The following is a 13,696-nucleotide window of genomic DNA, read 5'->3' as shown; positions in this document are numbered from 1 at the left end:
ACTTATTTTATTTAGGGTTCACTGGAATAATCCAAGGTGATCTCATCTCAAAATCCTTAATCTTCAAATACTTTTTTCCTCCCAATAGAGTCACATTTATAGGCTCTGGAATGTGAACATATATTTTGGGAAGCTACCATTCAACCCAATACAGGGACAGTAATAGTGTCCTCATTCTACCTCTTATTAGGTATATGGTAGTGAGAAAGTTCCATTACTTCTCCATGCCTCAGTTTTCTCATCTGAACATATGAAAAATATCACATGCCAAAAAAAAAAAAAAACCACATGCCAGACTCACGGGTCATGCTCAAAAGGAAAAAAAGACTGGATTTCCCTTGAGAAGCATGAGAGCATTCTGAAAATACTGTAAACACCAAATAAATGAAAAACATATTGAATTAATGAAACTAGAACAAACAGACTGAAAAAGGATCAGTGTGACATAAAAATATTCATGTACATGCAAAATGTAAGTCTAATATTAAAAATTATGGTTAAGGAAAATAAGTGACTACATAACAGAAATTGAGTAACATAGAAAATCATAACATATATTATAACTAGAAATACGGAGACAAAGTTTTGAGCTATATGGAGACAAAGTATTACAGAAATGGAGACGGTTTCCCAGTTATTTAATCCAACTAGCCCCACAAAGATATGAAAGAAGGAATAAGTATAAGAAATGGTTAAAGAAATAATTTTTGAAAGATGAGTTGAAAGATTATGTGAATCTGTAGCTTTAAAAAGACTATTGAGGGACTTCCCTGGTGGTGCAGTGGTTAAGAATCCACTTGCCAATGCAGGGGACATGGGTTCGAGCCCTGGTCCAGGAAGATCCCACATACCACGGAGCAACTAAACCCATGCACCACAACTACTGAGCCTGCAAACTAGAGCCCACGAACCACAACTACTGAGCCCATGTGCCACAACTACTGAAGCCTGCACACTTAGAGCCCATGCTCCACAACAAGAGAAGCCACCGCAATGAGAAGCCTGCGCACCGCAACGTAGAGTAGCCCTTGCTCGCCGCAACCAGAGAAAGCCCGAGTGCAGCAACAAAGACCAAACGCAGCCAAAAATAAATAAATTAATTAATTAAAATAAATAAATAAATTAAAAGGCTATTGATAGATCAGGTAAAATTTTAAAAGATAACATCTTAGCTACAATATGTTGTTATTGCCTCTTGTTTATTTTGTATTTTTGTTATTGTATATTGCATTGTAGGTGATTCAGGTGTTAAAACAGTACATTGGAAAACCAGCTAGAACAAACAGGTAACATACAAGATGACAAATAAAAAATTTATTTTAGACCATTTACAATACTAAACTTCAGAAGACACTTCAACAAACTTGAGATTTTGAGATAAAAAGATAAACAACTGTGACCTGAATAATACACACACAAATAATTGCCTCCAATGTACAAGGGCAAAGTGTGTTTTTGTGTGTGTGCACACACACATGTGTCTGTGTGTATGTGTGTGTGTCTGTATATTTTCAGGAATAGAAGAGTTCAATAAGTATGCATCTATAAAACGTTACTTTAAAAAATGGCCAGGTAACTTAAGATTAGTCAAAGTAAAAGAATTTTATATTCAACATGTTGTGGTAATAGGAATAAAACTAGTTTAGCCTAAAATTATGTCTAAATGACTTAATAAAGCTATAAACAATGTAGCATCATTAATAATATTAGCAATTATTTACAACAAATAATAATACAGTAGCAGTGATAATCTCACTCCAAAATTACATATTGGGCAATGTGAGATTATTAAAAAAATTATATGCTTGGAAAATTTTACCTTCACTAAGAATAATGATAATTTTCATTTTTCCCTCAAAATATTTTCTTCTAATAAACTACAGTGCCATTATCTCTCTTAAGACAGTTAACATTAACTATTATTAATTTTGCAATGCATTATGTCTTTAGTATCTTTTATTCTAGGATATTTTTCTCACTCAAACTTTTAACTTTCTTCTTGATTTGACATTTTTTTTATTCAAGTCAGATTATTGTAGAAGGTGTCATATTATGAATTTGTTCAGATTGCTCACCCCAAAAAGAAATCAAAATAAAATTGCAATAAATTATGAAAAATATAAAATTCCACTAAGTATAAGAGCTTTCATATCAGACTGTGTCTTGAGTATCCTTTAAGTCATAGAAACTCACATAGATTCTGGCAAATATTTGCTTGGTAATACATGTTTAATATTTAATACATATTTAATGTTGACTGGCATATTTCAAAAATATAATAATAAATCCTAAATCTTGATTAAAATATCTAAGACAGAACTTCATATATATGTCACTTTTTTGTTTCAAATATATAATAGGATACAGGCAGACATACAATTAAAATCTGTGGTAGTGACAAACCACTATGTCAGTTAAAAATGTCAAAATCAATACAAACAAAGCATGAATGATATATTCAATGATACTGATTTAAATAAAAACCAGAATAAATTGTAGTACTTTTAAAATAATAATTTTCAAATGGTAAAATCATGAATTTTGGGCAAATATATAAAATTAACATGGGTCAATATTTAACTTATTAATTAAATAGGGAACCAATAAGATGTTGTGTCTGGTTCAAACACCATCTGAAAAGCTATGATTTTTACAGGCAATTTAACACAGAAATGGTAGGATAAGACTATTGTGTAAAATATAAAGGTGGTTATGTCCAACAGGCCCTAAATATTTGAGGTTATCTGATCCATCAAAAAGAAATTCTTTGCATCTCAACTGGATAAATGTCTACTAATGAACAAGTAAGTTCACTAACCACTAAGACCTTAAAAAATAGAAAACAATGACATGAACTGAATAGAGTCCAAAGAGGCAATATGTGGGTGTCCTTTGCGTCTGTATGTTTTTTAAAGGATGTGGTGCCATCTTTTAAAAAAAAATTATTTCCAAAATGTGGATGACTTTTCTGACAAATTGAAATGTGCAAATATCAATTATCAGGGATTACCATAATCATATTATGGTTAACCTCAACATATTGAGGTTTACATAAACCTCAGTATTATGTAATTGAGGTTATGTAAACCTCAATGTAACAAAATGTAAATTAACCCTGAAAAAAATTTGTAATTCTCATTAGATGAAAATGCAGATAAGTTAAAAATAAGTTGAAAGATAAAATAGTGATGTGAACAAATAATTTTCAAGAATTTTGAAAAAATTACAAAATAAATTATTAAATTATAACTTGAGTAAAAGAAAAATAAAGCAACAGTTACAAACTGAGATTATTACTGCATAAATTAAGTAATATTAAATAACTATTATTTATATATTAATATATACATATTATAAATTTTGATATTAATTTTAGAAAATTACTGTATAAATTAAGATAAAGGTACCTGCTATGACAGATAACTCTAATTTCCTTTTATAAATTATATGATAAGCTCTTCTGTCTTCCCTCCTGCTGGCCTGCTCATCTTATTACTATGGATTTTTTTCATTTTTTTTATAATTGAGTGTTCTCTATGTCACTATTAAAAACACCTGGGGGATTAGAATTGTGTCTCCATAAATTTTCTCAGTAAAGGAACTGCTTCAATAAGATGAAAGAGTGAAATTTAATGTTCAAAACCTAGAACACTGAAAAAAGAAAATAAAATACTTTGTATTTTACATTAAAATGCGTGAAATAAGCAAGTTACAAATATACAATTTTGTAACAGTTATTATGAAAGTATAATATATTTAAAATTAAACAAATAACATGCAAGCACATAAGTGGATGAGAAAAGTTAAGAATAATATTGTACCTATAGTAAGGCAGAGTTTTTTGCAATGTTTACTCAATTAATTTAAAGGTTATTCAAAGTATGTTCTTAGATTTTGCTTACATCATATAAATTGTAATGTGATTTTATTTAAAGGCTATAAGTAGATGATCCAAAATGATTTACATCTGTAAATCTCAACATATGAAAATTTTTTTTACTATTTTTTCAACTGTTTGCCCTGTTCTTTTATTTCTCTTGATCCTCAACATTTAATGGCTGTTATTGTCATATTACATAGGAAATAAGTTCCTTATTTTTGCTATGCAATTCTGACTTCAGGAAAACTAAATGAATTCTAGAAGACTAAAGTTGAAAATGTGACTATATTACAACTATACCAATTCTTCTGATTATTTTATATGCATATATTTTCAACTTTAATAAAAATAATTTCAATTCATTTATATGTAATTATTGAAATAAATATTAAAGTATATGTGGGTATTGCAAATCATTGTAAAACATTAATTTCTATCTTTAATCAAGTTTTTTGAATAAATGGTTATTAATGATCCCACGTTAACGATGGGATTAACGGAATGAATTACAGAGACCTCTTCCTTCCCGCACAAAATGTATGGAGTAATGCAATATTTGGTAATCACTTAAAAGAATACGAAAGATTACAAAGAAAAGGATTACACCTAAAATCTAATATAAAATTACAAGTTTTCAGCTCACCAGTTCAATTAAGATTTTGCAATACAAAGAACCCAGTTAGTTCTTCATTACTTGGTAAATGTAATAATGTCTTTTTATTTAAACCTCTTTTAACAATGTAAAAATGAGCTTTTCCTAAATAGATGGGTAAATATCATAAGGGAAAAATGTGAATTTTTGTATTTAAAGTGTCCTATTTTCTCTTAAAATCTTCAAAATTATCACTGGAAAAATATTTTATCATATTTAAACAAAAATATTCTGCAGTGTGAAATATTATTCAATAACTTTCCTAAATTCTAGGTTCTCTGGAAATCATAACCAATGTCTTCAAGTCATTATTTTATTTTTAGGATAATTCTTTATATATGGTCCAAGTATTAACTTTTCAAAGTTGAGGATTGAAAATTTTAAATAAGACTTTCCTAAAAATCTAATTCACATAGAAACTCTGGAGATAGGAGATACAAAAATATAAAAAAATGTATTTCTACCTTAGGAGTTTAAAGAATATGAGATATAGTGTTTATGAGCACAGCAAAATCCTAACATGTATGTGTACACATTTTAATTAACTTATTGTGACGCTAGCAATTTATTTTTAATCAAAATTTTATAATAAGCTATACAATCAACATTTTCTTAAAAAAATTAAAAGTTTTTAGGCAATGCATGGACCTACTATCATTCAACCCTTCAGTTACTCAGCAATGCAATTATGGAAATAAAAACTAAATAATTTAACATCCTTCACAGAAATTTTTTTAAACTTCACAAATGACTGGTCATTTGGTCAAAAGGTCTTGATTGATTCAAAAACCTTAAAAAACTAACAGAACTCAGATTACCTGCCAATGTCATATTTAACTTACGACCTCTGAGTTGAAAGATAATTAACTTAAGAATAAAGACAACAGTATGTTCTTTAAGAGCTATTCAACTGTATTCTTTTTCTAGTGTGAATGTTCAGTCTTTTTTAATTGTAATTACACTGTGAAAAATCACCTTGAACTTAAGAGTCAAATGATGTGGATTTGATTCCCTCATCTGTCACTAACTTTGAGAATTGGGAAAACTGAGTTTACCCTCGAGATTCATGCTTCTCTTCATAATAAAAAGACAGCCTTTAGAAACTACCTTAAGGTTATTGTACAAAACCAATGTTGTTGTAATTGGTGCTATACAGATTATTTACTGTAATTATTAGATACATTATTTACAGCTCATAGAGAGATGACATAATCCCTAAAGCATCCTTATTTTTTTTAGCCTTGATGATAAAACTAATGTTGTGATTTAACTACCTTTATTATGAAGTCAGTAATATATTTTCTTGAATTGATAAGTATTCAGGAGTCCGTATAAATAAGGATGCATGAGTGATTACTTCCAAGGAATTCAAGTAGCCAGATTATCTTTTAGCTCTATTCTTTTAAGTTTTCTTTGAAATTCTTCATCTTCTTCCTGGCATAAAAGGGGATGCATATTTGTGAGGAATTCTGTACATTTTCATTAAAGATCTATCATTCTTTTTATTTAATAATATTAAAGGCATTAGATAATTGAAAGAAACTGAAGAAAACAGTAGCACTGATGTGAGTAGAACAAATTCTAATTTAGCTGTGTAAATGGAATATTTCTATGCCAATGGTATTTTTAAATGGTTTGTAATGCTCATTTAAAAGAAAGCTGGTCTTGGTAAAACTATGCCAAGTCACATTTTTTTCAATTAAAGAATAGTGCACATTTTTTAGGTTATAAAAAGTCCTTAAGAAATCACTGTTTCACACTCAATTTTTTGTTGAGTAGATATATACACATTCTGTAAATATACTCACACGTATGTAGATATAAGTGCAACTTGTACATTTCTTGTGGTTATTGTTGATTATGAAGCATGTTCAGTTCATTTTAATCTTGTGAATATTTTATGTGGAGATTTTAATGCTTTCATTGTTACTTTTCTCATTATTTTTTAGCAGCTTCAGTTATCATGGTACAATTATTCAAGTGTCCTAAGCAGTAAGAACAGCTTTGCTTCACTACCATCATTATATGACATCTAAGATTGATGACACTGCTACAAGCAATTCTTTAAATCTGTCACTTTGGGATTCTCAAGATGATTAGAAATTACTCTTCTGTGGCTATTGTTTGCAAAGTGCAGTTAGCCGAGGCATATAGTACACAGTACAGCAGAGAAGAATGATCAGAAAATGAGAATTCAGACACTATCAAATGTAGAGTCTTCTTGAGTTTAAAAAATGAATTTCCCCCATTTTTTACGAACCTAGTTTTAGGAAGCTCATGAAGAATAGCAAACGTACACTTGGTCCAAAACTAACATATTTTCTGATAACAAATATAGATCTTTTCTGAGACTCATAAACCAATTAAACATTTATGAATTGTTGTATACAAAGCTGAGACTTGGTTCTTCTTCAGAGTGATGCCTATCAAATAAGTGGCCAAATCAAGAAGTGGGTATTGGTATCTCAATCAGATCTAAAAAGGAGTATTTGTGTGACCAGGAATTGGTGAGCAAATGAGAGGAGAAATGGATAAAAGTAGACTAAAGTGAAAAGTAGGTTAGCTCTGAGGGATTCCTGGGAATAAATTTAATGTGTTTGTAAAATTGCATATTTTTAATGCTTAATTAGAGAAGAGATGACTAATGTGTCACTACATTACCCATGCATGCTGTGGTAAAATACCAGGAAGCTTAAGAAAATAGATAATAAGGGGATAAATTATTTTTTAGTTATATACTTCATTCATCCCATTATGTCAGAAATATCCTGTGAAGTGTAAAATGGTAGAAATGGAAATAATGAATAATGAATCTTGAATATAAAAGCTTTATTTCTGCCCAAAGAATTAGCAACAACACAAAACTACAGGAACTATTACATTATTATAGCAAGTTTACAAGATACAGGGTATGAAATTATATAAAAATGTTAACTGCTTTTCTATATACCATCAATGGCCAATTGGATTTTTAAATTAAAAATGTAACACCACTTACATTAGCACAAAAAAATGAAGTGCTTCAGTATAAATCTAGTGAAACATGTACAAGGTGTACATAAAGAAATCCCGGTGCCCTGGCAGGCGGTCTGTGCGGAGACGCGGCCGGGGGCAGGGGGAGAGCCTGGCTTCCCTGTGCGGGTGTAATAAAAAGACTTCTCTCAAAAAAAAAAAAAAAAAAACATAAAGAAATCTTTTTAAAAAATCGTGATACAAGAAAGCAAAGACCTAAATAAATGGTGAGATATTCATGTTTGTGGATGGGAGGAATCAGTGTTGTTAAGGTATCAGTTCTTCCCAATTTGATCTACAGATTCAGCATGATGCCAATCAAAATCCCAGCAAGTTCTTTTTTTAATATCAACGAGCTGAAGAAAAACAAATTTGGAGAATGGACACTGACTGACTTCAAGATTTACTTAAATCTACATTGAACAAGACAGTGTATTGGAGAAAAACATAGTCAAATAGATCAATGAAACATATAGAAAGCTCAGATATAAATCCACAAACATATAGTGAACTCATCTTTGAAAAAGGAGCAAAGGCAATTCAGTGGAAAAAGGATAGTCTTTTCAATAAATATGCTGGAATAACTGAAAATTCACATGTAAAAAATGAATATAGGGGCTTCCCTAGTGGCGCAGTGGTTGAGAATCTGCCTGCCAATGCAGGGGACACGGGTTCAATCTCTGGTCCAGGAAGATCCCACATGCCGCAGAGCAACTATGCCCGTGAGCCACAACTACTGAGCCTGTGTGCCACAACTACTGAAGCCCGCGAGCCTAGAGCCTGTGCTCCGCAACAAGAGAAGCCACCATAATGAGAAGCCCGCACACCACAAAGAAGAGTAGCACCCACTCACCGCAACTAGAGAAAGCTGGTACATAGCAACAAAGACCCAATGCAGACAAAAATAAATAAAATAAGTAAATGTATATAAAAATTAATATAGACTAATACCTTATGCTCTTCACAAAAAATAACTCAAAATGTATCATGCACCTACATTTAAAATACAAAACTGTAAAACTTACAGAAAATAATAAAGGAGAAAATCTAGATGACCTTTGGTTTGGTGATCTTTAGATACAACACCAAAAGCATAATCCATGAAAGAGAGAGAAGTTGGACTCCTAATTAAAATTAAAAACTCTACTCTTCAGAAAAACAGTTAAGAGAAAAAAAAAAAAAAAAAAAGATGAGCCACAGACTGGGAGAAAATATTAGCAAAATACATATTATACAAAGGACTGGTATCCAAAATATACAAAGAATGCTTAAAACTCAACAATTAGAATATAAACAATCCAATTTTTAAAATGAGTAAAAATCTGAATAGACACCTCACCAAAGAAGACATCCAAGTGTCAAATAAGCTTATGAAAAGATACCCAACATCATGTCATTAGGGAATTGTGAATTAAAACAGCAATGAGGACTTCCCTGGTGGCGCAGTGGTTAAGAATCTGCCTGCCAATGCAGGGGACACGGGTTCAACCCCTGGTCCAGGAAGATCGCACATGCTGCGGAGCAACTAAGCCCATGCACCACATCTACTGAGACTGCACTCTAAAGCCCACACGCCACAACTATTGAAGCCCGCGCACATAGAGCCCGTCGTGCTCCGTAACAAGAGAAGCCACCGCAATGAGAAGCCCACGCACCGCAATGAAGAGCGGACCCCACTCTCCACAACTAGAGAAAGCCTGCGCACAGCAACAAAGACCCAATGCAGCCAAAAATAAATAAATAAATATATTTTAAAAAACCCAACAACAACGAGATATCACTACACAGCTATTAGAGTGGCTAAAACCCCAAACTCTGACAATACCAAATGCTGGTAAAGACATGTATTAACAAGAATTCTCATTCATTGCTGAATGAAATGCAAAATGGTACAGCCACTTTGGAAGACAATTTGACATTTCTGTACAATGTATTTATAGGAAAACAGTATAATGGAGCAATCATGCATCTAGGTACTGACCCAAATGAGTTGAAAACTTACATCCACATGTAAACCTGCCTATGTATGTTCATAGAAGCTTTATTCTTAATTGCCAAAACGTGGAATCAATCAAGATAGCCTACAATAGGAATATGGGTAAGTAAAATACGATACATCCATACAATTGAATATCATTCAGAAATTAAAAAGTAATGAGCAAAAAAAAAAAAAAGTAATGAGCTATCAAACCACAAAAGAGACATGGAGGAACTTTAAATGTGTATTGCTAAGTGAAAGAAGTCAATCTGAAAAGGCTATATACTGTATGATTCTAACTATAAAACATTCTGGAGAAGGCAAAACTATGGAAATATGAGTGATTTCCAGGGGTTCAGAGGGAGTGTGAGACAATGTAAAATGTAGCACATAGCAATTTTGGGTTGTGAAATTACTCCATATGACACTTTGATTGTGCATACCTGACTTCATGCATTTTCCTAAATCCTTAGAACCATATAGCACAAACAGCAAACTAATGTAAACTATGCATTTAAGTTAATAATAATATATCAATATTGATTAATTAATTGTAACAAATATATCATGTTAATACAAGATGCTAATAATAGGGGTAACTGTGCAGAATGATAGGGAGTATATGGGTTCTCTGTCCTTTCCGCACAATTTTTCTGCAAACCTAAAAAGTTCTCTAAATTCTATTACAATGTATTTTTGGACTTTTAAAACACACCCACATATACTTTGCTCTCCCTGTCTTATTTTTTTTAGTAAGGTTTTTGTAGCGGATTCAAGTTAAGGAGAAAAGGTACATCTCTGTTGGCCCTGACTTCTAAGTCATTTTATTTTTCTATTTGTGTAAACAAGACAGACTAAGAATAATGAATAACTTTGACCTCCAGTAGGCAGTGTTGTTCTTAGCTCTCCCCAGAGCACCAGGAAACAGCTATTTCATAGAGATACATGGGTAATCAATCAGAGATGCAGTGGCTTTCTGAGAATGTGAGGCACAAATTGTTACATGTGAAGCAGGGTCTTTAAACACTCCCAAAATATTTTATGCTTTGATGTTATCCTATCTCCTACACCTTAGTATGAAATCATATGAGAACAACACATTAAACAAAGTGAACACTGAAATAGTCACTACATTTACATTAATAACTCTGAAGGGTTAACACAATTAAAACATTTACAGAGTCACTGCTTTTGCAGACACCTATTTCTTTTAAAAACTGCTTCATTTCTCTAGTATGGTTTGAATTAACAGAGTGCTCTGAAATAACTACCTTGCTTTTAACATATATAATGAATGCTTCAGAAATTTATAGGCATTAGAGATGATTCATTTTAACTTAGCATCACTTAAAGAGATAAAACAAAAATGATATTTAATACAATTTAAAATGTTATGTGTATGGAGTATAAGAAAATGTATAAAATTTTCTGCAGATGACAACAAAGATTATACACAATGTGTATATTTTTCCTAATTTGGAAAGCCAAATGTTTTACTTGGGGAATACCAAACAGAAATTATAAAGTAATTAACTGATCTTAATCTTACTTATGTTCTTCCCTGGTTATCTATCAGCATGAAATATTCATAGGTGAAATATGGATTAAGTTGGTATGAAAAAATTCTGTTATACATATTAGGATTCCTTCTTAAATTCCTTATGTGTATCAAATAAGTCTATTTATCTTCACTTTTTCTTTTTTTATTCTATTTTATTTTGTCTCAATACTATTCAGAAACCACATTTAAACAATATAGTTAATAAATTCTGAGTTTAATGCAATTTATCTATTCTCCATCCACTCATGTTCATTAAATTGAGTGGTTTCATTTTCTTTAAAATGGAGGAAATTTTTAGAAATAGGAAGTCTTGTTAGATATTTCATTTAAGCATATGTTGAAATTCACTGAAGGGAAGGATATCTAAGCCTCTACATCCTAGCTTCCAGGTGCTTCAGAAAAAAGTCCTGCTGGAAGAACATAAGCTGAAGTTGTGACAAAATAATTTTAATAAAATTATAACTTTGCCTCTAAAAATATTTCTTTGAAAATAATAAGGAAAAGCCAATAAATTAGAGTCATTTATGCAGAGAATCATGTCTCTATAGAGATAAAAGATAATTTACAGATAATTTACTGCTGAACATTAAATTTAAAAAAGTAATAAAATAGAAACTCAAGGAAAATAATGTATCCATTTTGGAAATTCTAACATGGAAAAAATTATTTTCCCATTAAAATTTACTTAAAATTAAGCCTTTAATTTTTAGAAAATAATATTTGAGGAAAAACATTAGTTATATCTTTAATGAAATGTATTAATTCTACGTTTAACAAAGATCCTATCTTGACTTGTATTTGCAAAGAGAAATAGATATGATGAAGGTATTAGGAAAATACATTTGTAATATTTCTACCTGAAATATGGCAGGAAAGATTACAGAAGAATATACCTTTGCTTCTCCCTTCGTTTAGGAGTTTTATATCCGTTTCATTATTCTCTTTACACACACAAGATTGACCAAAGCCTGCATTCTATTTGTTTCCATTTGCATTTAGTTTTCTTCCTTTTTTGAATTTTTAGAAATATCTTTCTGATGAATGTCTTCTCTATGCTTTCAGGTATACTGATTTGATTTTAGTAACTACTTGTTTTTAGAACCATTTAATTCTGGAAGGTTCTGTAAAAACATGTTTATGCAACATGGCAATGAGATTTTATTTAATTTCCATTAAGTCCCTTAATTTTATTATATATTTACTCAGACTGAAAGACAGTATTTACAAGACAGTTGGTTCTTTACAACTATAATAAATGGGAATTGGGGTACAATGACTTCATATTTTACTGAAGCCTGAAAAAATATATCTTCACAAATCACAAACCATTTTGTTAGATATATAGTTTGTAAAGCTGTATGCCTAAGCCAACAGTAGAAATCTTTAAATACTGCCTATCAACTTCAAATGTCAATGAAGATTATTAGTAATAAATATCACGGAGAGCTCTAATTACCTCCTGCTGCTCTGCTGCTTTAGGGGAGATGTTCTATCCATTCAGGTCATGCTGTGTGACATATTCATTAAATATTTTCTGTGCTAATAAGAGTTTATACAGTAAAGCAAACAAAGAAATAATGCTTTATCAAGAAAAACAGCAAAAAATAGAGAACTTGCTAAACCAAAGAATTGTTGTCTTAAAAAAATGTTGATTTACAACAACCATACTTGCTGGTATATCTCCTTTAATATTCTGTTTGGAAACAAATAAAGAGGAATTCATGTTACACTAAGGTCATTTTATTTTTCCTCCATCCCTTCAGAATAAGATACTACATTTTTGCAGACTTGAAAAGAAAAAACACTTTAACAAAATGAAAATGCACCTCTAGTGCCACAGGTTTCTTTTCCATTGTCATCATATGATTGCTTTAAATATTTAGTATATGCAAAATATTATTTATTCATACAGATATTTTTCACTTTCATGAAGTGAAAAACTCAAATACACCAATTCTTTTAGATATAAGAGTCTATCTGCTTCCCTAAAAGATAAATTGCTAGAAAAACAAACTGTATTTAAATTTTTGACTGCAAATTAGCTTAAGAATTTTTAAATCTCAAGGGTCTATTTCAATGTTCTTTATTTTTAACAAAAGAGAGGTCTTCCCTGATGGTGCAGTGGTTAAGAATCCACCTGCCAATGCAGGGGACACGGGTTCAAGCCCTGGTCTGGGAAGATCCCACATGCAGTGGAGCAACTAAGCCCACGCACCACAACTACTGAGGCCGCGTGCCACAACTACTGAAGCCCGCATGCCTAGAGCCGTGCTCCGCAACAAGAGAAGCCATTGCAATGAGAAACCCGCGCACCACAACGAAGAGTAGCCCCCGCTCGCCACAACTAGTGAAAGCCCGCACAGCAACAAAGACCCAATGCAGCCAAAAATAAATAAATTTAGAAAAAAAGAGCAAAAGCAAAGTATTCAAAAGTTATGTTTAAAAACCTTTAGAATTATATATTTGTTAGTAATATAATGAGAACAAATATCATGTTTTTTGGCCACTGGATAAACTTAATCAGCAAACTAGGAAAGCACATCACATTTGGAACACTGTCTATATCTTGGCGTGTTTTAAGCAACTGAATATTCTGCTAATCATCTGGATTTC

Source organism: Balaenoptera borealis (assembly GCF_965194805.1).
Source record: "Balaenoptera borealis genome assembly, chromosome: 4".
In the NCBI taxonomy this organism is placed as follows: domain Eukaryota; kingdom Metazoa; phylum Chordata; class Mammalia; order Artiodactyla; family Balaenopteridae; genus Balaenoptera; species Balaenoptera borealis.
Note: the sequence above shows the minus strand (reverse complement) of the source record.